We start from the raw sequence: 26567 nt of genomic DNA on the forward strand, positions 1-26567 counted from the left end.
TTAATGACTTTGATGAAATTATGTTGTCATTTGCATTAACTATTTAGGCAAATCTGAGAAAAAAAAGAATTTGCATAAGAATTTGCAACACTGTCAGTTTGAACTGACCTTGTCTACCAGAGATCATTTTAATGAGACAAATAACTATTAATAAATAAACAAATAAAAAAATGGTGTCTGACCTCTGAGTCTCCGGTCTACAGTGTGGACTCTCCAGAAATCCACAAAGATCTTTTACAGCCGTCTTCATGTCGTTCCAGCTCAGGTCCAGTTCTATCAGATGGGATGGGTTGGACTTCAGAGCTGAGGTCAGTGAATCACAGCTGATCTCTAACAAACTGCAACCCTTCAATCTGAATAAAGAATAAAAGCTGTGAGCTGATGCCAACAGGATGCAGGTTAAAACAGTAAAACGGAGCCAGAGAAAAAGAGGCTTTATGAACATGAATAACAAGCTGCTGCTGCTTCAATAAAGACGTAGTGACTTCAGCTCTTAAACTCTGCAGCTCCATCAGAGGCTCCATCCATACAAACTCGTGTTGTGCAGCCAAATGATTCAAGTATTCAAGTTTCAAAGAAAATAAGCATGTCAGGATGGATTTAGGAGGAAACAGGAAACTTTCCTGAGTTATTTCTGAGTCTGTTCTGTGATCTGACATCCAATCAGCTTTGCTATATGTGAGCAGAAAGCCCATAAGATAGCTTTGGAGTTAACTCTCCAATTACGTTTGGTACAATAAAAAAGGCAGCTACATGTTCAGAGATGTAATTCCTAAATCTTTTCTCTAATTTGGATGTTAAGCTGGATTTATACTGGCACAGTGTCTGTGTACGGCAGGGTCAGCGCAGCGGACACTGGTGAATGTGCTCTTGCACTCGAGTGTATGGTTACTGCATCATGTTGCAGTTTCTCGTCCACAGTAACCACACTAATTCAGCAAGAAACTCTAGAAATCCGGAAAGACATCATCACAAACCAACCATTGTCAAGGGAGGACTTCTGCTTAAAACCGTATTTATACTTGCATCTGCGCAAGTTTGGTTACAACGTCACACGTTACACATTACAATGCTCCACGTAGGTCCATGGAGGCTCAACACGCACCTCTTCCAGACCCAACATACACCCCTGCTTGCAGCGCAGTTACTTTTGTGCAGTGAGGAATAGAGGTCAGATCAACTTAGAGCAGAAACCCAGAAGCTGGGGAAAGGACGCTGGTCTAGAACTGACGAGTTCTAAACAACCAGTTCATCCAGTGTGATCAAACCACCAGGTATAAAAAGCTACAACAGCTCCAATGAACTGACCTCAGAGTCTCCAGTCGACAGTTTGGACTCTCTAGTCCATCACACAGCTTCTTAACTCCCGAATCTTCCAGCCTGATGTTACTGAGGTCTAACTCTGTCAGATGGGAGGGGCTGGACTTCAGAGCTGAGGCAATAATTTCACAGTCAGTCTCAGAGAGTTGGCAATCAGAAAGTCTGTAATCAGAGAAAATGGAGTCAGTTCTAATGAAGGAGGATCTGACTTATTAACAAACTGACTGAATGTGACAACAAAAACAGAAACATCATTTTGTAAACATCTCTTCTTTATTTCTGTGATTCATCTTATCTTGTCTCTGTTTGACATGACACACTAAATCTCTCCAGTTTCTATCAGACCTGCAGACTTTAAACCTCTCCTTTGTACTACACACTGTTGTGTACAGACCTTTTCTTTTATATAGATGTGTACATTTTTATAATTTTATACTTTACACCCTGTAAATACTGTTTATGTTCTGTCTGTTTTTGTGTTTTTCTTTCCAGTAGGGCTGCACGATTATGACCAAAATAATAATCACGATTATTTTGATTAATATTGTTTGGAAAAACATGTATTTTTATTGCACCAATTATAAACAAACTATGTGGCAACAATTTTTTGTGAAAAATTAAACTTTAAATTAGAATAGATGATAAAAAATATAATACATTTACCATTCATTTTTGAGAAGTTAATGTTAATTATGGGGCTACAAAAGATGCTAAATCAAGAGCCTTTTGGGAGCCAAAAAATCCGGCTCTCTGAAAAGAGCCGAACATCCCATCACTAGTATATACAGTTTTAAGGGATGCTACCATGGAGAGGGATGTTGTGAGAAAGGCAAAAATTGAAGAAAAGACAACCTAGAATGTTTTGAACAGCAAAAAAATTACAAAATTTAATTCTTCAGTCAATATTTTCTTTATTTTTTAAGTTTAAATTTTTTAAGTGTAATTGTTTTTAATTAGGAGTCTGCAACATGTCACAACACTTTTAACTTTTTTAATGTTTATGTCCACACTTTTCATTAATAAACATTAATATCTGACAGTAAGCCAGCGCGGGATCATCTAGCAGCAGCTATGTATGTTTAATTTTCAGCCTGCTCATGAAACAGACGCGATCATCTCCTGCTCTGAATGCAGCTGCTGCTGCGTGAGGAACAAGCCTCTACTGAGTGCTTTTGGACGGGGGAGGGGTCTGCGCAGCACCCAGTCCTCATTGAAGAGTAAACTATACGCTCTTTCACGTCAGGCTCCAAAAATCTCCAATATCACCAGAAAAAGTCGCTAGATTTGTCGCTTGTTGTTTTTTTAAAAAATAAGTTGCTAGAGGCAATTGACAACTCGCTAAATATAGCGACGAAGTTGCTACGTTGGCAAAACTGAGTACAACTAGCTGTCAACTGTAAAAGGGGTGCGCCACTGCGCCCTCGTTATTTAGACAGCTTAATGAAGCTTTGGCCTTGCGTTCGCCCCCTGGTGGTTGGCAGACTACAGGTTGAGAATGTATGTGATCAGAGATGCATGCAGCAGAGTCGCATTTTGAATGTAAATATCGTTGACGATCAGATTAATTTAATTGTAGCCACCAAAATCGTGATCACGATCAAAATCCGATTAATTGTGCAGCCCTACTTTCCAGCTATTTTTGTTTTAGCATTTTCATTCCAAGACAAATTCCTTCAATGTGAAAACTTAGTTAACAATAAAATCCCATTCTGATCCTGATCCTGGTCGCTTAGAACCAGAACAGGATCTTCTGGTTTATTATGAACCAACCAGATCCCTTAGGTCATCAGGGTCAAGTCTACTTTCTGTTCCCCGAGTCAGAACTAAACATGGAGAGGCAGCGTTCAGGTTTTATGCTCCTCATGTGGAGAAGATTTGCTTCCATAATGTGTTCACCCAGACTTCAGCAGCCTGGTCCCTGTAATGCTGCTGCAGTCATATTGTGAATCCACAGGAGTGGAACATCTTCATCTGGTACCAGTGTCATACTTTGAATGTAGAAGACTGAGCTGCATCATGTTGTCAAATCCTGGAGGATTCATGTGTTCATAGATTTAACTTTCAACCTACATCAGTTATTAAGTGACAGCTGTGGTTCAGTGATGATCTTCACTGAACTTCTGAACTAAAAACTGGAGGTTGAAGCTCAAGGAGCTGCTAACTTTCATCCTTTCATTGTTCAGAAAAGTGTTAAAAAAAGAAAGAAAATAGATTAAGTTTTGTGGAAAAGAAGGAAACAAAACATAATACATTTTTATTAAATTATTCTTCTTTACAGTTAAAGAAGTTCTCTAAATATTTTCATATTTCCTCTTTAATTTTCTTCTTTTCCAGGTTTAATCTTGTTGTGTTTCTCTGATCATTTCAGATTATCTGACTAATGACTGATGAAGTGAGAAAAACTCCTGATCTACTCTGACTGATAAAGTTCATGAACACATTAACTCACCGAAACGTCCTGCAGTTCCTCACAGCTGGGATCAGTCTCCGTCGTCCTTCTACTGTAGTGTTGTACTTCATCAGGTCCAACTCATCCAGAACCTCCTCTGACATCTGCAGCATGTAGGCCAGAGCTGAACATTGGACCTGAGTGAGTCTCTTCCTTGACGCTTTCTTTGAATTCAGATACTTTTGAATCTCCTGATAAACTGAGAGGTCGTTCATCTCCATCAGACAGTGGAAGATGTTGATGCTTCTGTCAGGACTGATGTTAACAGTGTTCATGTTCTTCAGGGTTTTGATGACTCCCTGGATGGTTTCTGGACTGTTCTCTGTCTGACCCAACAGGCCTGCTAAGAGTCTCTGGTTGGACCACAGAGAGAGGCCATGAAGGAAGCGAGTGAACAGGTCCAGGTGGCCATTTTTACTTTTAAAGGATGTTTTCATGACACTGTTCAGGAAATTCACTGGAGATAAATTACTGCGTTTTCTACCCAGGAGGATCTTCAGCACCTCTGTGTTCCTGTTGATGTAACTGTGCATCATGTAGACTGCAGCCAGAAACTCCTGAACACTCAGATGAACGAAGCAGTAAACTGGTTTCTGGAAGATCACACACTCTCTTCTGAAGATCTCAGTACAAACTCCTGAGAACACCGAGGCCTCTGTGACATCCAGACCACACTGCTCCAGGTCTTGTTGGTAGAACATGATGTTTCCTTTCTCCAGATGTTCAAACGCCAGCCTCCCCAGCTTCAGAAGAACATCTCTGTCAGCCTCCATCAGCTCCTGTGGACTCGTCTTATGTCCCTCATGGTACTTGTTCTTCTTCCTCTTTGTCTGGACCATCAGGAAGTGAGAGTACAAGTCCGTCATGGTCTTGGGCAGCTCTCCTCTCTGCTCTGTGGTCAACATGTGCTCCAGAACTGTAGCAGTGATCCAGCAGAAGACTGGGATTCCACACATGACGTGGAGGCTCCTGGATGTCTTCATGTGGGAGATGATTCTGCTGGACATCTCGTCATCACTGAATCTCCTCCTGAAGTACTCCTCCTTCTGGACATCAGTGAAGCCTCGTACTTCTGTTACCCTGTCAACACATGTAGGAGGGATCTGATTGGCTGCTGCAGGTCTGGAAGTGATCCAGATGAGAGCCGAGGGCAGCAGATTCCCCTTGATGAGGTTTGTCAGCAGCACGTTGACTGAAGACTTCTGTGTGACATCAGAAACAACCTCAGTGTTGCTGAAGTCCAGAGAAAGTCTGCTTTCATCCAGACCATCAAAGATGAAGAGAAGTTTCCAGACAGCCAGCTGCTCTGCTGGGATCTTCTGTAATGTTGGATGGAAAACATGGAGCAGCTGGAGAAGACTGTACTGATCATCTCTGATCAAGTTCAGCTCCCTGAATGAAAGCAGAACCACCACACTGACATCTTGGTTCTCCAAGCCCTCTGCCCAGTCCAGAGTGAACTTCTGCACTGAGAAGGTTTTTCCAACACCAGCGACGCCGTTGGTCAGAACCACTCTGATTGGTCCATGTTGGTCAGGTAAGGCTTTAAAGATGTCGTGGCATCTGATTGGAGTGTCATGGAGGGTGTTGATCTTGGAAGCGGTCTCCAGCTGCCTCACCTCATGTTGGGTATTAACCTCTTCACTCTGTCCCTCTGTGATGAAGAGCTCAGTGTAGATCCTGTTGAGGAGGGTTCTACTTCCTGTTCCATCAGTTCCTTCAGTCACATGTTCACATCTCCTCCTCAGACTGATTTTATGTTCATCTAAAACCTCCTGCAGACCAACATCTGCTGGAAATAAGAAGAAAGAAACAAAATGAAATCAGATTAATTAGAACTTGGTCTTTTTTCTTTTCCCAGTAGATTTTTTTCCTTTAGCCAGTAAACAGGGAAACAAGTAAAAATAGCTGAGAAACTGAAGTCAAACCAGAGATTCAGTTAGAAGTTTCAGACGTCCTGAGAGCTGAACACTGACAGACTTTAAAATCATGATAGAGTCTTTTTGTTGTTTGGTTGAGCTTCCAGCAGAGTTTCTATCATTTCAATCAGAATCAATATAATCAAATGTTGCTGATCTCAGATCAGTTTATGTTTTGTGTCTAATTTTTGACCATTTTGAACCAACATTTTTCTGATTGTGATGCTGTTTCTCTGTCTGTGATGAGCTGAATCAGCTAAGACAGAAACCTGCAGCAGGTCATCCATCAGAACCACATAGTGTCTTTATTTCTTCCTCCTCAGCCACACATCCTGAATACAGCTGTCCCTGTTATCTGTAGAAACATACTGGTACCAAGTTTATATGAAATAAACACAGCTGCATACAGCTGCTTAAGTTTGTTTTAAACTGGACAAACACAGAAATAATGCTGCAGTTAAATACTGAGGTAGAAAACAGCTGATTCACCTGAGAAGAGGAAAACTGAGACAGCTGGTGGTAAAACACTGACCTCTGCTGGACAAACAGACTGCTGCTGTCTGATGACAACAACGTCTGGCTATATTTAGGGCTGGACAATATGGCCAGAACTTTAATCATGATATATTTCTTAATTACAGTCGATACTATATAATTCTGATATCGATATAAACAATATAAAAGCATCAGAAAAACTGCCAAAAGTGCCCACAACAGATGCTGTAAAACTAAAAATTATTTTGCCAAGTCTATGAAACTCCTCCAGTATAACATTATAGAAATAAAAACTGTATAATAAATTAATGTTCACATTTTATTTGTATTTAGCAAGGCTAAATTAGCCTTCAAAGAAATTTGAAATAACCATCAAAGGTCAAATAAAACTTGTATCTTTCTCAGTATTAATATCTTTAACTTTAAATTACAACACAGGCTTATTATGTTATTCTTAAAGATTTTTACACCAGTGCTTAACTTAGGCTTAAAAATAAAAAATTTCTGAATTGCTACAATAAACAGAAAAAAGAGTGAGCAACAATTGATGTTTCATCTTCTGACTTAGCATATTCTGAGTGGAAATGCTTCAGATGCACTCCTGCCTGATCAGCAAAATATAATAAAACAAAATTTTTCAGTCAATATTTTCTTTGTTTTTTAGTTTAATTTTATTAAGTGTAATTTTAAAATTATATTTTAATTTAAAATTATATTTTAATTATAATCGAGATAGGGAGAGGCTGCAGGCAAGAGTGCCCCTTGTCCCCTATTCTATTATTAGCAATTGAGCCTCTTGCCATTGCTTTAAGAGAACATATGGTTATGGGTATAAAGCTTGGAAGATCCAACCACAAAATAGCTCTTTAGGCTGATTCTTTTTCTTAAAAAATTAGAAACATCGATTCCAGCTTTTTTAGATTTAATTTAGAAATTTGGGGAAATATCTGGCTATAAAAATAATAATGACAAGTCCTCCATAATGCTACTAAATGCTGAGGAAAGGTCAAATCCCTCCACATATACCAGTCTTTTTTGGAAACGTAAACAACTTTACTTATCTTGGAATCTAAATCATCCCAAATTTCGAAAAAGTGGCAGAATAACTATAACCCAATGTTGGCCATTATTACTAAGTCAGTGAAACGGTGGTCTAACCTCCACATCTCAATGTTCGGCAGAACAAATGTGCTGAAAATAGACATTCTACCCAAAGTACTTTATCCGTTTCAGAATATCCCTCTACCACCCCCATCAGATTTTCTCCTTAAAATAAAAAAATCTTTAACCAATTCCTATGGAATAATAGGCGACCAAGGCTCTGTTTGTTCTTTATTATACTTGCCTTTTGATAGGGGAGGGTTACATTGCCCTAATTTGTTATGGTACCACTTAAAAACAATAATGTTTTACTTTACCACAGAAAATTCTGTCACATGGAGAAATATTGAAGCTTTGTCCCTCAAGATGCCCCTCCTCAATTATATTTACTCTGACAAATACGATCACCTTAAAAAGATTACACTTAATCAGATTAAAAGATTAAAAATATGATCTATGTCTTGCAGGCTACCCGAAGATATCTAAATGACACCCGCCCCCGCTCCATATTTAGCCCAATTTGGGGAAATAATAACTTTGTTCCTGGCAGAAATGGGGCTTTAAATTGTGGGCAGATAGGGGAGTGAGACAAGTAAGGGATGTCTATGGAGGGGATGGAAGACTTCTAACATTTAAACAAGTGGTTTCTAAATTTAATATCCCCCTAAAACAAGGAACTTTATCAGGTTTTACCAGAATAACCCGAATGATTCCTTCTTTGTCTGCCCTAGAAACAATTCTAACTAAAAATCCCAGTGGTAAAGGTATGGTCTCTGAATTTTCTGAGTTGCTGATGACATCTCCTTGAGAATCTTCTGTCTCTAAACTCAATGCTTGGAAAATTGATTTACAGGAGGAAATAACTGTGACACAATGGGAAAAAGCCTGTAAATTTATGTTATTGTTATTATTATTATTATTAATAATAATAATAATAATAATAATAATACATTTTATTTCTTATCGCCTTTCTACACAAAAGGTCACCATACACAAAATAACAAGAGTTATAGGTAGTAGGCCAGTTTAAACAGGTGGGTTTTGAGTGCAGATGTGAATGATGGAAGAGAATCGACGTTCCGAATCTCGGATGGGAGTGAGGTCCAGAGCAGGGCTCTGCTCCCCATGGTAGAGAGACAGGCCAGGGGAACAGTAAGGTGAACGGAAAAGGATGACCTGAGAGGACGGGAGGGAATGACAATTAGCCAGTTAGCCCAAACATAAACAGGCGATACGCGTCTAAAATATCTACAGTTTAATTGGCTAATGCGATTGTACATCACACCAGACTAACTTAATAAATTCATCAGGCTCATCACAGATCTCTGTAACAGATGTAGAGAAGATATGGATACTTGGCTCTGCTGTCTATGGTTGTGTCCTGAAGTAAATGAATTCTGGGGAGAAGTTAAAGATATGCTACAGGAGATCCTGTCAGTTAAATTAGTGTTGGGACCAAAACTTTTTATATTGGGCTTATACCCTAAAAAAACAAGCATAAATTGTTATGAAAAAATCTTCATGAAGCTAGGAATACTACAAGCGAAGAGTGATTGCTCTGTCATGGAAAGAAATGGGCAAACCGAGAATTTCAAAATGGCTCAAAGAGTTGTCTCTATGTTTACCACTGGAAGAATTACATACTCTCTGAAAGATAAGCAATATATTAAATATATTAAGAACAAAGACTCGACTCATTTACTGGGGACACCTGAGATATCATAGCCTCTCCTGTACAGGGCCATAGTTAAATTCTGTATTTTGACGACACTACTCATTAACTGAGAACTCTTATGGACTGAAATACTGATTTTAATTGTACCTCATTGTTGTTGATTTGTCTGTTTGTTTTACTTAATCTATAAACTTTGTAAAAATTCAATAAACATTATGGAGAAAATGAATATATTCTGGGTGTTCTAAAAGATAAAGACGTGTCTAAATAAACAGGATTAATTAATTTAATACATCTTGCAAAATATGTAAAAAGTAAAATTTGAAAAAATAAGCAAAAGCAGTCCATGAAAATATATGGGAGTTTTATCCAGATCAGTACCGTTGCATTTAAAATCACGTTATTGCATCAGTAGCCACAAACCCTTTCTACATTATTTCTCTGGTGCACCACATGTTCTCTCATCATCTCGTTCATCTAGCTGACATGTTGTAAATGCAGACATCTTTATTTCTGCTCACATTAAGCACAAACTGTCCTTTATTTCCTAACCACAGTAAGCTAAAACCACATCACCTTCAAAGTTCTTGCAGAAGTCCACTGTTCTCTGGGATGTTTATCCAACTTATTCACTGCACCAAGACAGAAACGGAGGATGAAAAGCTTCTGGTCAATTTCCTTTTTGTGTGCTGATCACGAAGCTGCTGCTGCAGCCGAGGACACAACTCAGGGAAAAAAAATGATAAGATGAAATTCTCGTCAGAAATTCTGAATAAGACAGAGATTAAAAATACGAGAGCCACTGCAGAACTGATGTAAACAGATGTGGGGGTACACCGAAAGTGGCCATTTCTCCCACAATTCTGTGCGTTGACAACGTCAGTGCACATTCCCGTTTTGGCGCCTCTTAACAACGGCTAGTTCAAAATCCATCTTACATCCTGTCTCTTCTCTGAGATCTCTCCAGCCAGTAAAAGCCAGTCTGATGCAAGGTTATTATAGTTAAAGAAAACTAATGAAAAAACGAAAACTAAAATTAAAAAAACATTCTCGTTAACTGAAATTAAAATAAAAACGAGAGTTTTTAAAAAGACGAAAACTAACTGAAACTGTATTGTGTGTTTACAAAATGAACTAAAACAAACTAAAATGAAAGCAAAAATGTCCTTTGTTTTCGTTTTTTGTAAATTTATTTCATACATAAGGCCGCCGGGTTGATATGAAATCTATTTACTTCACTCTGCCGGATTTACGCCAGGTGTCTGCGTCGTACGGCCGTGACGTCACGTGTCAACAGCGTGTCCGCCCGCGCCGCTAGCGCGATGCTACGGAGAAAGTTAGGAGAAAGCGAGGAGAGTCCTATTTGGGATTTCTTACGTTATGACCATGTCAAAGATAAAGTGTCTTATTGAAGAAGCAGGTGGTAAAATATGTGGAAGGAAAAACCACAAATCTGAAAATCCATTTGAAAAGCTGCACATGAAGGTTAACCATGAGCACCTGGACCAGGTAGCCTTTCTGCCCCCCTCCACGGATTGATCAGCTTCAGCCAGGCCGAGCAGCATGGGGAGGGAACGTGAGTCACAGACACACTGTCAGTTACACACACACACAGTCTCGCACATGCACACACATACGCAAACAGACCTACACACACAGTCACACACAAAATCTTGAAAAGCTGAATTTGAGAGGCTTAAATTAGTTTTTGTTTACAGTGTTGGACAGCAGGTTATGTATGTTTAGCATAGAAGGAAAGGCAGTTTATTCGTACAGCACATTTCATGTACAGGACAATTCAAAGTGCTTTACATAAAACAAAAGCATTAAAGATATTAAGAAACAGTAGAAGGCAGCAGCACATAGCAAGAATCACAATAAAATCATAAATTACATTAAAATGATTAAAAGCAAGATAAGTTAAAAAGCTAACATGCAGATTTCATGTATAGGTGCATGAGAAAAGAAATGTTTTTAACCTGGATTTAAAAATGTCTACATTTGGTGAAAGTTTAATCTCCACTGGCAGTTTGTTCCATTTGTTTGCTGCATAACAGCTAAATGCTTCTTCTCCAGGTTTAGTCTGGACTCTGGTCTGGACTAGTTGACCAGAGTCTTTGGACCTAAGAGCTCTGCTAGGTTTATATTCTCTGAACATATCACAGATGTATTCTGGGCCTAAACTGTTCTAGGATTTGTAAACAATCAGAAGGGTTTTAAAATCTATTCTGTGATTGACTGAAAGCCAGTGTAAAGATTTCAAAACTGGTGTGATGTGTTCAGATCTCTTAGTCCTGGTTAAAACTCTAGCAGCAGCGTTCTGGATGAGCTGCAGATGTTTAATGCTCTTTTTAGGAAGTCCTGTTAAAAGACCATTACAGTAATCCAGCCTGCTGGAGATGGATTCATGGATGATTTTCTCCTGGTCTTTCTGGGAAACTAAACTTTTAATTCTGAAAAGAAAAGAAAAGCACATCAGTGTCCAGCTGAGATACATCAGAATCTTAACCAGCTGCTGGCTCTGCGTTCTATCAGACACGTTCACTTTCAGTGTCTAAAATATTCACAGCTTTATAATGTCCAGTATAACATGTAAAGTCCTGTACTGTTAAACAGATGCAGTGATTTGTACTAAAGTTGCTGCACCTCTAGTTCAATTCTTTATGTAGTTAATTGTGAATTGTTTAATCTGAATGAATTAAAGCTCTGGTCTAGAGTTTGTTGGATTGTTGAGGTTGTTCATGATGAGTTAGATTGAACTCCTTTAGACTCCTGGCTGCCAAGGTCTGTGAATTGTCTCTTGAATGGATTCATGTTATGTTGATGTGTCTTTAGTATGTTGGTTATGTTGATTTTTACCTAGAACACTATCTCAGAAGCAGCATTGCACACATTTTTTTTTTTACTTAAGGCTACTGTCTTATGGGCTGTTGTATATGATTTGTCGTTGGCTGTTCATGTTTCCTCCTGATACAGTTTTTAAAAAGTGTATCTTAAGTTTTTATTATACAGTGCTTATTCTGATTATTTTGAATTTTGCAAATTCCTGGCAAATACTCTAATTTAGAAAAAACAAATCTAAAACTAACACTAAAACTAATAAAAACTAAAACTAAGCATTTTTAAAAAACGAAAACTAATAAAAACTAGAAAATTTGTTCTTAAAAACTAATTAAAACTAACTGAATTTGAAAATAAAAATTCAAAACGAAATAAAAACTAAAACTAATAAAAAATCCAAAACTATTATAACCTTGGTCTGATGTTGACTCTTGTCTTATCTCTTGCTCTGCTACTTTCTCTCTTCCTTTTCTTCTCTTTCTCCTGTAAAGTCTGGGAAAGTGTTTGTATCTTTACCTCCCTTTTAAAAAACTAATTTTTTAGATTTTCAGCTGGTTGATGTGTTTTCTGACATAAGCCCTCTGTCAGCTGACAGAGTTTTTAAACTGGAACCACAGACATCACTTTTCACTTAGAGATAAAAGACAAGAACATTATGAGAAATGTTCAGTATGACCAGAAATAAACAGGTTCTTTATACTGGTTGTTATCACATGAAGCACCTCTCCTGGGAAAGAGACGGAGCCACAACATCCAGCACCCTGAAATTAGTGAGATTCTGTTTAGTATTTTATTCCATTAAGTTTCTATTTTATTTATTACTCTGATCTAACATTCAGTTTTTATTTATAAAGAAATTAACATGCAAATGAAAGCACAGTTCCTTTGAAAGGGAACAGTAATTAGTTATATTTATAATGCTATAACTCTGTTACTAACACAATTACCTTTTGTGAGAAGTAGTAACTATAATTAAAGCCGCAAGCGGCATCCATCGGGTCCGAGCGTCCTGGACCCCGCCACCCGTCTCATACACCTTTTCCTAGCATGGTAGGTAACCTGTTAACATGGTACGTAACACAGTAAAACGTCCAGCTGACAATCTGAAATGTTGATATACCTAGTTAGCATTTTTTGCTTGCATGCTAATATGCTAGCTAACATGCTATGTTGCCATGACAACAGGTGGTGTAATGCTTTAAGGACCCAAGAAGTATGAATCCTCTCAAGTTTGGTGCAGTTCCCATCTATTTCTATGGAGATATGAGCAAACCGTGTTTCATGGCGAGAAGGCTTGTTTTCATGGTTGCCGCAGTTACAGGCTTTGTCCTAATAGAAATATTTGAATAGCGTTTGGTCCCCAACTTCTCATGAATGTTCCCACTAAGTTTGGAGTCGGTCGCACGAATCCCCTCGGAGTAGTTCGTCCAAATGGCAGTGAAATCCAAGATGGAGAGGACCCCGTTGCCATGGCAACAGGTGTTTGATTGACTTTTTCGCTGGACTTGGGATGTTACACGTATGAATACTGTCAAGTGTGGTGCAGATCCCATCTATTTCTATGGAGATATGAGCAAACCGTGTTTCATGGCGAGAAGGTGTTTTCCCGTCGGTTGCCACGGTAACATGCTTTCTGCTATTAGAAAGATTTGAATAGATGTGAGAATGCTGTAACGCGAGACTTGGCGAGACTTGGCAGAATCAACATGGCGCGCTACTAAAAACAAACAAAACGCCACAAGCTAACAGGGAAATATAAAAAAAAATAATAATATATATATATATATATACTCCAAACCACACTAACCCGGTCACTCTGGATCACATCGAAGAAGATCTCATCAGCCCGACGGATTTCATCGAAGAAAGCTTCCAGCGGATCGTAATGGGCAAGTCTAATGCTGCAGCGACGGCCTCAAAAACCGGCTGCAGTTCTAAAAGAGTTCGCCCGGCGGAATCCCCCGAAGCGACCAGCCCAGTGTCTCCAACCGGCAGCGATACGACGGATATTCTAATCTCCATCGACGGGAAGCTATCCAGTCTCGATGCCCGGCTCTCCCTGCTGGAAGTTCTTCATCGTGAGTTTAAATCTTTAAGGGAAAGTTTGGAATATAGCCAAAAGCAGGTGGAAGCTCTTGCTACGGAGAACAACATCCTCAAAGACTCGGTGAAAACCCTCACCGAAGGAGTAAGCCAACTATCAGTGGAAAATAAAAAAATGAAAGAGTTAGTCCTAGATCTACAGGGCCGTAGCATGAGAGATAACCTAGTTATTTCAGGGATCCCAGAGCAGGTGGAGGAAGATACAGAGGCAGCTGTTAAAAAATTCATCAGATCCAACCTTAAACTTCCAGAGGAAAAGGTAAAAGCCATCTCTTTTCATCGGGTTCACCGCATAGGGAAAAAAAAACCGGAGGGCAGACCCAGGCCGATAGTAGCTAAATTCGTTCTCCACAAAGAAAAAGAAGAGGTGAAGCGTTGCGGCAGACAGCTTAGTGGGACTGACCTTAGCATGAGCGATCAGTTTCCCAGAGAAATCCAGGAGCGTCGCAAGATCTTGTTCCCCATCAGGAGGAAATTCCTGGACGGAGGAGCCCGCGCTGTCATCTCGGTGGACAAGCTTTACGTTAATGGACAGCTATATCGTGACCATAACACCACTCCCTGGCTCTACTGACCTCAGATATGTATCCACACTCTGCACACTTTGCACAGGTGTTATAAACGCTAATCAGACTCACTGGGCTTAAGTCACAGAGTTTAATGTTTGTTCACAATAGACAATAATACTGCCAGTCTCTAATGTTCACAAAATGGACTTATATTTTATGGGTTCGTTTTCTTTTTTCACCCACTTCCCCCTCTTTTTTGTCGTTTTCTTCCTGTTTTATTCTTCTTTTCCTCTCTCTCTGCACTCTTTTTTGTTTTCCTTTTTTTCTAGCTGCCACCTCACAGAACCATATAACACTAATGCTAAGCTGCACAGTACATTTAGTAATACCTGCATATATAACCCAACACTCACATTTATTAATTCAAGTACATTTAATAACATTCAACACAGGCATACAACATTACGCATACATATTCATACACTTACACACACACACACACACACACACACACACACATTTATATTAACAAGAAGCATCCAACACTCACTTTTTCACCACAAGCATGACCATCCTTAGATTTATCACTTGGAATGTGCACGGAGCTGGGACCAGAGAGAAGAGACTAAAAATCTTTAATAGATTAAATGATCTGCAGGCAGACATTGTGTTCTTACAGGAGATTCATATGACAAAAACATCAGTTAATGCTCTCTCTACAACCCAGTTTCCTCATGTTTACTCAGCCTGTTTTAACTCCAGACAGAGAGGGGTAGCCATTTTGATAAATAGAAAAATAACATTCACAGAAATCAGCGTTATCACAGATCCAGAAGGGAGATTCATCATAGTAAAATTATCTATTCAAAATATGAAGTTATGCTTAGCTAACTTATATGGCCCAAATGTTGATGATCCCTCCTTCTTTCACTCTTTCTTCACATCACTTTCTGAACACACAGATAGCACACTGATCGCAGGAGGGGATTTTAACATGGTTCTGGGCTCAGCTGATAGGTCTAGTAACACTGTAAATCATCGAAACTGGCAATCCACAAACACTGTAAAACAATATATGGAAGATTTTGGACTTTGCGATATATGGCGGTCTTATCACCCTAATATCAGAGAGTACACCTTCTTTTCCTCAGTTCACCATTCATACTCTAGGCTAGATTATTTTCTGGTTAGCAGCTCTTTGGTGAGTGAGATTTCAGAGACCCAGATTCACCCCATCACTATCAGCGACCATGGCCCAGTTTCCTTTACTTTGAGGAACACGAGAATCACACCACCGACTAAAAGCTGGAGATTTAATACAGCGTTGCTTAAAGATCCCGACTTTATCAGCTACTTCACAAAAGAATGGGCTATATACTTAGAAAACAATGACAAACCAGGAGTCTCAGCATGTGTTCTGTGGGAAGCAGGGAAAGCGGTAATGCGAGGCAAAATCATCTCTTTTGCGTCACATAAAAAAAAGAACGAAAACTCAAAAATATTAGAATTAGAAATAAGAATTAAATCATTAGAGGACACCTACAGTGCTTTACCAGATGAATCAACGATGAACCAAATAAGGAAGGCTAGACTGGAATTAAATGAAATAATCAACAAGAGAACAGGATTTCTGGTGCAAAGATTACGCTTGGAGACATTTGAACACAGTAATAAATCCGGAAGATTTTTAGCTAACCAGTTAAAAATAAATAAGGAAAAATCTACCATATCGGCTGTTAAAGATTCAATAGGTAATATACGCATGACCCAGATGCAATAAACAACATCTTTAGAGATTTCTATAAAACTCTGTATACATCACACTTAGATCCATCAGACAATGATATCCATCATTTTCTTAACAACATAGATCTTCCAGGTTTACAGCAGGAACAAGTCACGGCCTTAGATTCCCCCCTCACAATGGAGGAGCTACATGAAGCCCTTAAACATATGCCCTGTAAAAAAGCCCCAGGTCCGGATGGCTTCCCAGCAGAGTTCTATAAAGAATTCTGGTCAATACTGGCCCCAACATTTTTCAAAATGGTGACACAAATAAAGGAAAATGGTTACTTACCCCCAAACATAAACTCTGCCACCATTACTGTACTATTAAAACCAGGTAAAGACCCCACAATACCATCTAGCTACAGACCCATATCACTGATAAATGCAGACCTTAAAATAATTTGCAAAGCATTAGCTGGAAGGTTAGAGAAAGTAACTCCTCTCATTATACACCCTGATCAAACAGGCTTTATAAAGGGCAGATATTCCACTGTTAACATGCGGAGACTAATTAATATAATAGATTATTCTACCATCAATAACCTGGAAACAATAATAGTTTCTTTAGATGCAGAGAAAGCTTTTGATCGTGTTAACTGGAAATATTTACTAGCTACTCGAAACAGATTCGGCTTTGGCCCATCTTTCATTAGCTGGATTAAAATCTTATACAGTTCTCCTAATGCGCGTGTTAGAACAAACGACCAGACCTCTCCAAGTTTTAATCTACAAAGGGGTACCAGACAAGGTTGTCCACTATCTCCCTCACTTTTTGCTATATTTATTGAACCGCTAGCCGCTGCAATTAGACAAAATAAAGCTATTAAAGGCATTCAGCCAAAAAATATATTTCATAAAATAAGTCTTTATGCTGATGACGTTTTACTATTCCTCCAGAACTCACAAACCTCTCTATCTGAAACAATCTCACTCATTAATAAATTCTCATCACTGTCGGACTACTCCGTTAACTGGTCTAAGAGTACAGTTCTACCCATCAACTGTAGCTTTCAAAATCTACCCAGCATCACCTTAAAATCAGGTAACATTAGATACCTGGGTGTAAATATTCCCTCCAGGCTCTCAGAACTAACAAAACTTAATCACACTCACCTTCTTAAGACTATAGAAGATGATCTTGCTCGCTGGAAATCTCTACCCATTTCACTCATGGGGAGAGTCGCCACCATAAAAATGATGGTTCTACCCAAAATCAACTATTTGTTTTCTATGATTCCTATGAAACCCCCCTCTACCTGGTTTAAATCGCTAGAATCACACATCTCCCGATTTCTCTGGAAAAATAAACCACCCCGGATCAGTTTAAAAACTTTACAGAAGCCGAAAGATAGAGGAGGATTAGACTTGCCTAACTTTCAGCATTACTTCCTAGCTAATAGATTGCAATATGTCCTAAAATGGCTCAAACCTAGTCCACTAGATGACCTGTGGATAGACATAGAACAAACATTTTGTGACAATCTGGAAATTTCTGATCTCCCTTTTTTCAGCTTAAGTATAAAAAAACAAAAGTGCTTTAAAAGTGTCAACATCAGCACTTCTCTGATAGCCTGGTGGGAATTTCTCAATAAAACCAACTCCTCAATAATACCATGTAAACTCACACCCATCTGGAACAATCCTGATATTCTACTAAACAAAAATATGCTAAACTTTAACCAATGGATTAACCAAGGAATTAAATACTTTGAACACATTATCCATAATAGAAACATGTTATCTTTTAATACACTCTCATCACAATATGGGATTAACAGCAACAGATTCTTAGAATATCAACAGCTCAAAACCGTAATACACACAAAATTCCCCCTTCACCGAACAGATCTGGAACTTCCTCCAATAGTAGCAGATTTTATGGACTTCTGTACCCCCAAATTACTTTCAAAAATATACAGATTAATGTTAAAAATAGATGACTCAAATTCCCTACCTACTTCAAAATGGGAGATAGATTTATCCATCAATCCTAGTCAACCATTTTGGTTACAAATATGTCTTAATGCCTTTAATATGACAGACAGCCCAAATTTACAACTCATACAATACAAAGTCCTCCATAGAACGCATTATACAGGACAAAGGATGTTCAAGATGGGTCTTAATCACTCCGATATCTGCACACAGTGCACAGGTAACACAGCAGATGATTACTTACACACTTTATGGCTTTGTGCACCTGTCCAGAAGTTCTGGAATAAGGTCTGTGAGGATTTATCAACATGGGTTAGATGTAACATTCCTGCATGTCCAAAACTTTGTTTACTGGGTGACCTAAGTGACATTAATATAGACACTAACAAAGCACATATGGTCCTCACGGCCTTATGTATCGCAAAGAAAACTATTCTAGTGAACAGGAAGTCTAAAAACAATTCAAATATTAACCAGTACAGAAATCTCCTGTTGGATCACATCAGTCTAGAATCTGTATCGGCATCCATTAAACACCAATCAGTTAACTCTCAGTCTTCCTGAACCCCGCTGATTAGTCACATCACGTAGTGGGAAGGGGTGCTGGGGTCTAGTCGTTCTGTGGGGGTCAGGAGTGGGGCTGGCTGGGGGGCCTTGGGGGTCCATCGGCCCTGGCCGTTTCTCTGGGTCGGTGGTCGGGGGGGCCACTGAGTAGGGGACGGTGTGGCTGACTGGCTCCGGGGCCTTGGGGGCCTGGGGGCTGGTGCTCACTGGGGGCGGGCCGGGGGGCGACTGGGGGTCCGGGGCGGTTGGGGGGCTGGCCTGGGGCTGGGCGGCCGGGTTGCTGGGGTGGGGGCCGGGCGGGGGGTGGGTGCCCCGGGGTCTGGGGGCTGCCTCCCTCCAGCTCGGTGGGCCCTTCCTGGGCCTCGGGGGGGCTTGGCCGCCCTGGGCATGCCATCGGGGTCGGGCCGATCCGATACCGGGCAGGTACCCTTGGGATTACAATGTGTCCGTTGGGTCTAAGGGAGGGGTAGGGGGAAGGGGGGCGGCGGTAGTCCTGGTGGGCAGTGGGGATGGAGTCTGCTCTCCTTCTCGCTCTCTCCCCTCCCGCCGGGGGCTCCTTCGGGGAGGATGGGGGCGCTGTGCCTTGGACCCGACCAGGATGCGTGTGTGCGGCCTGGGGCTCTCTGGTCCCCTGGTGTGGTGGCGTGGGCTGCCGGGGGTGGGTGGGCGTCCGGGGCGCTCGTGCGCTGGGCTCTTGGCGGGGCCGGGCCTTTGCCTCTCTTCCCTCGGGTGGTCTTGGGGGGGCGGGGGCGCCTACAGCGGCCAGCTGGGGAGTTGGCTGCCTGGGACGGGGATCTCTCTCCCAGTTGTGACCTCTCTCCCCCCGATTTTATTTACATGTTAGACACTACCACATTTAACAGTACTGCACTACACACATAACACACACTCACACACACTGAGGGAGTCCTGAGGGGGTCCTGCTGCCTGGCAGCAGTGGGACCCATCACCATCTCATGGCTCCTTCAAGTTTTTAATTGCATTATAAATAGCCCATACTCATGCACACACAACTCAGGCTGGGGGGCAGGGGGGCCGGGGTCTTCCTACGCCCTCGTGTCCCGGGATGCGCTCGGGGCTGCGAGGGGTGGAGGTTCGGTGCCTGCTTGGAGTCCTGTGTGGGGTGCTGCTGGGCGCCATCTGCCCTGGGGGCTGCCCTCGGTGCCGCGTCGGGGGGCTGGTGAGACCCCGGGGAGAATGTATGTGGTTGTGTGGGTGCGTGTATGTGGAGAGGGTCGGGTCTGGGGCCCACCAGGCCCTAGACTCCCTGGGCTGCCCCTGGTGGTGGTGGTGGTGGTGGGGGGGGGTGAATGGGTAAGGGTTGGGTTTTTTTTTTTTTTTTTTGGGGGGGGGGGGGGCGGGACACCGGCGAACATGTTCTTGTCCCTGGGGTGCCTGGCCTTGGTGTTGGGTTGGTGTGGCCCACGGTGGCTTTGCCTGGGGCGGTCGGGCCCCGTTGGGTTCCTGGGTGGGGCTTTGCCGGGGGGAGGGGGTGGCCCTTGGGCCTGTGGGGCGCCTGCCCTCCGTGCGGCCCGCGCCGCAGCGCCCGGCGCCCACTGGGCCTGCTCGCCATCACCCTGGGCTGCCCGGTGCCCCAGCCCCGTCGCGCCGGGGGTTCCGGTTTGGGGATCCCTCTGCTCTGGACCGGGTGGGCCGCTGCTCTGTCTGCTTTGGCTGTCCCGGGCTTGGTACTCTGTGGATCTGCTTGGCCTTTGGGGCCTCGGGCTCCCCCCGTCCCCCGCTGATGCTTCGGGGTGCGGCGTGATCGCGGCCCCCTTGCTGGTACACATTTCCTCCCTGTTGCATGGCCACACATGCATATTAACACGTGCATGCTCACAAACGTGCTCTTCTCTCCATCTGCTTCTCACTAGATGTAGCTGATGTTTGTGTGTTGGTACGTTCATCTGCAGGTACGTTTGATGACTATTGTAATTTTTTATATTATCATCATTCTATCTTTCTTTCGGTATCATGTAGTACTGTGGTAGTTTATATTGTTGTTTTTTTTTTTTTTTTTGTGATATGTTCTGGGCAGCATAGACAACTGTTATTTCCACATTTTAATCCTGCCCTTTTCTCTCCCTTTTTTTTTCTCTCTCTCTTTCTTCCTCTATCTCCCTGTCAGGTTCGGCACTGACATATAAGACTAAAGAAAATAAGATTACAATAAAAATAATAAAAATATCAAGGGCAGCCATGTATATAACATGTCTCCCTTGGTAGAGCAAATCTGTCAAGCAAAATATGGCACACAGACCACCGTTCTGTATGTTAGGATGCTGGACAGGACAGGGTAAAAAAAAAAAAAAAAAAGAAAGATTTGAATAGCGTTTGGTCCCCAACTTGTCAGGAAGCTTCCCACCAAGTATGGAGTCAGTGGCACAAATCCCCTCAGACTAGTTCGTTCAAATGGCAGTGAATTGCAAGATGGCGGGCACCCTGTCGCCATGGCAACAGGTGTTTGATTGACTTCTTTGCTGGACTTGGGGTGTCACACGTATGAATACTGTCAACTTTGGTGGAGATCCCATGTATTTCTATGGAGATATGAGCAAACCGTGTTTCATGGCGAGGTCATTTTCCGTCGGTTGCCACGGTAACACGCTTTCTGCTGTTAGAAAGATTTGAATAGCATTTGGTCCCCAACTTGTCAGGAAGCTTCCCACCAAGTCTGGAGTCGGTCGCACGAATCCCCTCAGACTAGTTCGTTCAAATGGAAATGAAATCCAAGATGGCGGGCACTCCGTTGCCATGGCAACAGGTGTTCGATTGACTTCTTTGCTGGACTTGGGGTGTTACATGTATGAATACTGTGAACTTTGGTGCAGTTCCCATGTATTTCTATGGAGGTATGAGCAAACCGTGTTTCATGGTGAGAAGGCGTTTTTCCGTCGGTTGCCACGGTAACACGCTTTCTGCTATTAGAAAGATTTGAATAGCGTTTGGTCCCCAACTTGACAGGAAGCTTCCCACCAAGTTTGGAGTAAATCGCACGAATCCCCTCAGACTAGTTCGTTCAAATATGATGTGTGTAAAGTGCCAAAAATGGAAAAAAAATGGCCGAACAACCCAAGATGGCGGGCACGCCGTTGCCATGGCAACAGGTGTTTGATTGACTTTTTTGCTCGACTCGGGGTGTTACACGTGTGTGCCGAGTTTCGTGTTCCTACGTCGAAGTAGACTTTCGGGACCCCATTCATTTGGGGATTTTTTTGGTCTCTAGGTGGCGCTGTTGAGCCAGTTTTGCATTGATGTGTATGCGGACCTTAGAATATAGAAATTTTCGCCGAGTCTTATGTGTGTGCCAAGTTTCACAACTTTTCATGGGTGTTTAGGGGGTCAAATTTGGCGTTGAAATGCTTAGTATAATAATAATTAAAGCCGCAAGCGGCATCCATCGGGTCCGATCGTCCTGGACCCCGCCACCCGATTTCGCCATGACAACAGGTGGTGTAATGCGTCAACTTGTATGAATCCTGTCAAGTTTGGTGCAGTTCCCATGTGTTCCTATGGAGATATGAGCAAACCGTGTTTCATGGCGAGAAGGCGTTTTTTCGTCGGTTGCCACGGTAGCACGCTTTCTCCTATTAGAAAGATTTGAATAGCGTTTGTTCCCCAACTTGTCAAGAAGGTTCCCACCAAGTTTGGAGGCTGTCGCACGAATCCCCTCAAACTAGTTCGTTGAAATGGCAGTGAAATCCAAGATGGCGGGCACCCCGTTGCCATGGCAACAGGTGTTCGATTGACTTCTTTGCTGGACTTGGGGTGTCACTGGTATGAATATTGTGAACTTTGGTGCAGATCCCATGTATTTCTATGGAGATATGAGCAAGCCGTGTTTCATGGCGAGAAGGTTTTTTTGCGTCGGTTGCCACAGTAACATGCTTTCTGCTATTAGAAAGATTTGAATAGCGTTTGGTTCCCAACTTGTCAGGAAGCTTCCCACCAAGTTTGGAGTCAGTCGCAAGAATCCCCTCAGACTAGTTCGTTCAAATATGATGTGTGTAAAGTGCAAAAAATGGCCAAAAAATAGCCGCACACGCTAAGATGGCAGGCGCCCCGTTGCCATGGCAACAATTGTTTGATTGAGTTTTTTGCTCGACTTGGGGTGGTACACGTGTGTGCCGAGTTTCGTGTTTCTACGTCGAAGTAGACTTTTGGGACCCCATTCATTTGGTGATTTTTGGGGTGTCTAGGTGGCGCTGTTGAGCCAATTTTGTATTGAAGTGTATGCGGACCTTAGAATATTGCGATTTTCACCGGGCTTGACGTGTGTGCCAAGTTTCACAACTTTTCATGGGTGTTTAGGGGGTCAAATTTTCGGTCGAAGAGCTTAGGAGAAAAAGAAAAAATTAAAGCCGCAAGCGGCATCCATCAAGTCCGAGCGGCCTGGACCCCGCCACCCACTGTTGCCATGACAACAGGTGGTGTAACGCGTTAAGGACCCAACAAGTATGAATCCTGTCACGTTTGGTGCAGTTCCCATTTATTCCTGTGGAGATATGAGCAACCGTGTTTCATGGCGAGAAGGGTTTTTCCGTCGGTTGCCACGGTAACACGGTTTTTCCTATTAGAAAGATTTGAGGAGCGATTGGTCCCCAACTTGTCAGGAAGCTTCCCACCAAGTTTGGAGTCAGTCGCACGAATCCCCTTGGACTAGTTCGTTCAAATGGCAATGAAATCCAAGATGGCGGCCACCCCGTTGCCATGGCAACAGGTGTTCGATTGACTTGTTTGCTGGACTTGGGGTGTCACACGTATGAATACTGTCAAGTTTGGTGGAGATCCCATGTATTTCTGTGGAGATATGAGCAAACCGTGTTTCATGGCGAGAAGGCGTTTTTCCGTTGGTTGCCACGGTAACACGCTTTCTGCTATTAGAAAGATTTGAATAGCGTTTGGTCCCCAACTTGTCAGGAAGCTTCCCACCAAGTCTAGAGTCAAATCGCACAAATCCCCTCAGACTAGTTCGTTCAAATACGATGTGTGTAAAGTGCAAAAAATGGCAAAAAAATGGCTGCAGACGCCAAAATGGCGGGCACGCCATTGCCATGGCAACAGGTGTTTGATTGACTTTTTTGCTCGACTCGGGGTGTTACACGTGTGTGCCGAGTTTCGTCTTCCTACGTCGAAGTAGACTTTTGGGACCCCATTCATTTGGGGAATTTTTTGGACTGTAGGTGGTGCTGTTGAGCCACTTTTGCATTTAAGTGTATGCGGACCTTAGAATATTGCGATTTTCGCCTGGCTTGATGTGTGTGCCAAGTTTCACAACTTTTCATGGGTGTTTAGGGGGTCAAATTTGGCCTTGAAGCGCTTAGTATAATAATAAACATTTCAACTACAATAGGGTCTCGCCATACTTTGTATGGCTCGGACCCTAAAAATAAACATTTCAGGAACAATAGGGTCTCGCCATACTTTGTATGGCTCGGACCCTAATAAACATTTCAGGAACAATAGGGTCCTTCCATACTTCGTATGGCTCGGACCCTAATAAACATTTCAGGAACAATAGGGTCCTTCCATACTTCGTATGGCTCGGACCCTAATTAATTACTTCTGGAAAGCTCATGGAAGGTGGGAACTATTCTTTCGAAAACTGTTCAAGTTTGTCTGCTTTTTCACTTATGTCATTCATATATTGAGGCCCAGAAATACACAAACCACTTTATTCTCCTAATTTACAAAGATTGGTATGGTTTTCAAGCATTATATTTAGAAATTTGTGATTGGGTGTCCAGTTACAAAGTTATTTATGCCACTATTTTAAAAAAAATATCTGAATTTGGCCCTATCCCTGGGAGAGAAGTTGATTTTGGGGCCTTGTAACAATGGTGAACAGAATCCACCAAAAACTACTTTATCCTCCAAACAAGCTTTGTCTCTGAGGCCAGGGGTTCACCATCTTCAGGTTCATTATCACAGACAGCTACTTTCATGTGCGTTTCATTCTCTGTCCGCTAGATGTAAAGAATCTGTGCTGCTATGCAGCCATGGTTGGTTTGTGTGCAGTTTTCATGTGACTGCAAAGCTATGTTTAATTGGTGAAACGCGGCGCACGCAGTGATACGGTGAAAAGGTTTGTGGAAAACGCACTAACACTAAAGTTTGATGTTAAATAAGGGGCCCATAAAATATCATCTCACGGGCATAAATTGAGACCCATGCTCTATAGCATCATTAAAGGGAAACTGCTTTATTCCAGCTTGGCTAGCCTCTAGCTGGTACAGATTAAACAGCATTTTTAATGTTAGATAAAATCACAGACCTCTACACTGGAACCTCTATTCTTCCTTCTCCTCTTTTTAAACTTTCTGAAAGCTGTTCCTGAGCGCTTGGATGAGTTGTTGACTTCTGTAAATATTAATCTCTGCCTAAAATGCGCACCATCATTACTCATTCCTCCCCACATGAAGTAGGACAGGTTCCGGTCAGCTCAATTAAACAATGAAAAACAATGATGGGTGGAGGGTGTGGTTAATATCTCACTGTATCTATTCGCCTGTTACTCTTCAAGACAGAGAAAATAAAACGTTACATCCATTAATCAATTATGGCTGGCGTCTAGCTTATTAAGCAGGTGAGCATTTTGGTGTTGTTTGAGACAGAGGCTACTTCACAAGTGAAACAAACAGCAACTGAGGCTCAGTGGTAAACATTACACTTAATACATTTATGTGTATTTATGTGTTTTTGTGTTAGGCCTGGTACACACATAACAATTTTTTGAAACTTATGAGATCTTTTATCTGGTCGAGACCTCACGCGTAAAGATAGAAAAATCAGTTTTGATCGTACTGTGTGTGGTGTGCTCCGATAATGTAATCACAGAACAACACACACATGACAATGCTGTCCCGCAACTTATTTACAATCTAGTCCTCCGAGCCAGACAAACGTCGAAACGTAAAAGAACCATAGCAACAACCGGCAAAAAATGAAGAAGAAAAAGCATAGTAACAATTGGAAAACACAACACACAACATGGAAGGAGATATATAGGACGAGGAAATAATGGAGGTCTTGGGACTATTGTTAACAGAAAAAGCCAGACCTGAAAAAAATAATAGACTGGAGACGGCGTGAACTCTGACTTTATTTACTTCCTTACTCCCCAGTCAGCTCACTCTCTGATTGGCTACATTCCGCACCATCCACACAGTCACAATGCACGAGTCGTCGGCATTCCTCAGAAATATCAGGCCTTACCTTGGTGGTGGCAGGTAGGGCAGTGGTGGAGACATGTATGTAGCTGTGAGGTTCTGGTGCAATGTACCTCCATTTGTGTCCGCTCTGTGCGTTCACGTTGACAAATGAAAGGATGTGCACGTCAAGGGTGTGTGTGTGGGTGGCCGTTGATGATCACATCAACATGGGCCACATACAGTACAGTATACACTATTAAAAAGATAAATAACTTTGAAAAGAGCACTTGCTCGGTCCAGAGGGCAAATAGCAAGTGCTCTAGCACCACCTGTTTATCTTTGCACACCACTGATTAGATATGAAAGATAAATGTATGAATTTAAATTTTTCTTCAAGTGAAAACAGGACAAAAAAAGTATCAGATTTCACTGAGATGATTTTTATAATGTTCTCAAACATTTAAGAACACGTCTGAGTTAAAACAAGATCTGAACAGAAATATCTGACCTGCTACAGTTCTGCTCTGACCAGTTGTCTGCAGTCCAGTTCTGGGTCTGGGTCTTTTCCCACACTGGGGACAGGAGGAGCCTCCTGATGAAGCAGACTGGTCCCAGTATGAGCTGATGCAGCGGCTGCAGAACCAGTGTCCACAGCTGGTAGAGACTGGATCCTTCAGGACGTCCTGACACAAAAGACAGCAGGACAGCTGCTCTTCC

The 26567-nt window shown here is 41.9% G+C and overlaps 2 protein-coding genes across 46 annotated transcripts in view; one reads left to right on the top strand and one right to left on the bottom strand.

Annotated features, from left to right (window-relative positions):
• Window positions 1–26567, bottom strand: part of LOC121628724 (NACHT, LRR and PYD domains-containing protein 12-like) — a 2607341-nt gene that overhangs the window by 1942834 nt on the left and 637940 nt on the right. Inside the window, exon 7 of the transcript XR_006008221.1 lies at window positions 1309–1482. The gene's annotated coding sequence lies outside the window, so the exon portion shown is untranslated. The remainder of the gene's footprint in view (window positions 1–1308; window positions 1483–26567) is intronic.
• LOC121628726 (NACHT, LRR and PYD domains-containing protein 14-like) overlaps window positions 1–26567 on the top strand; it is an 829387-nt gene that overhangs the window by 576179 nt on the left and 226641 nt on the right. The gene's annotated exons all lie outside the window — the stretch shown is intronic.

This window comes from Melanotaenia boesemani, chromosome 18, assembly GCF_017639745.1.
Source record: "Melanotaenia boesemani isolate fMelBoe1 chromosome 18, fMelBoe1.pri, whole genome shotgun sequence".
Classification (NCBI taxonomy): Eukaryota; Metazoa; Chordata; class Actinopteri; order Atheriniformes; family Melanotaeniidae; genus Melanotaenia; species Melanotaenia boesemani.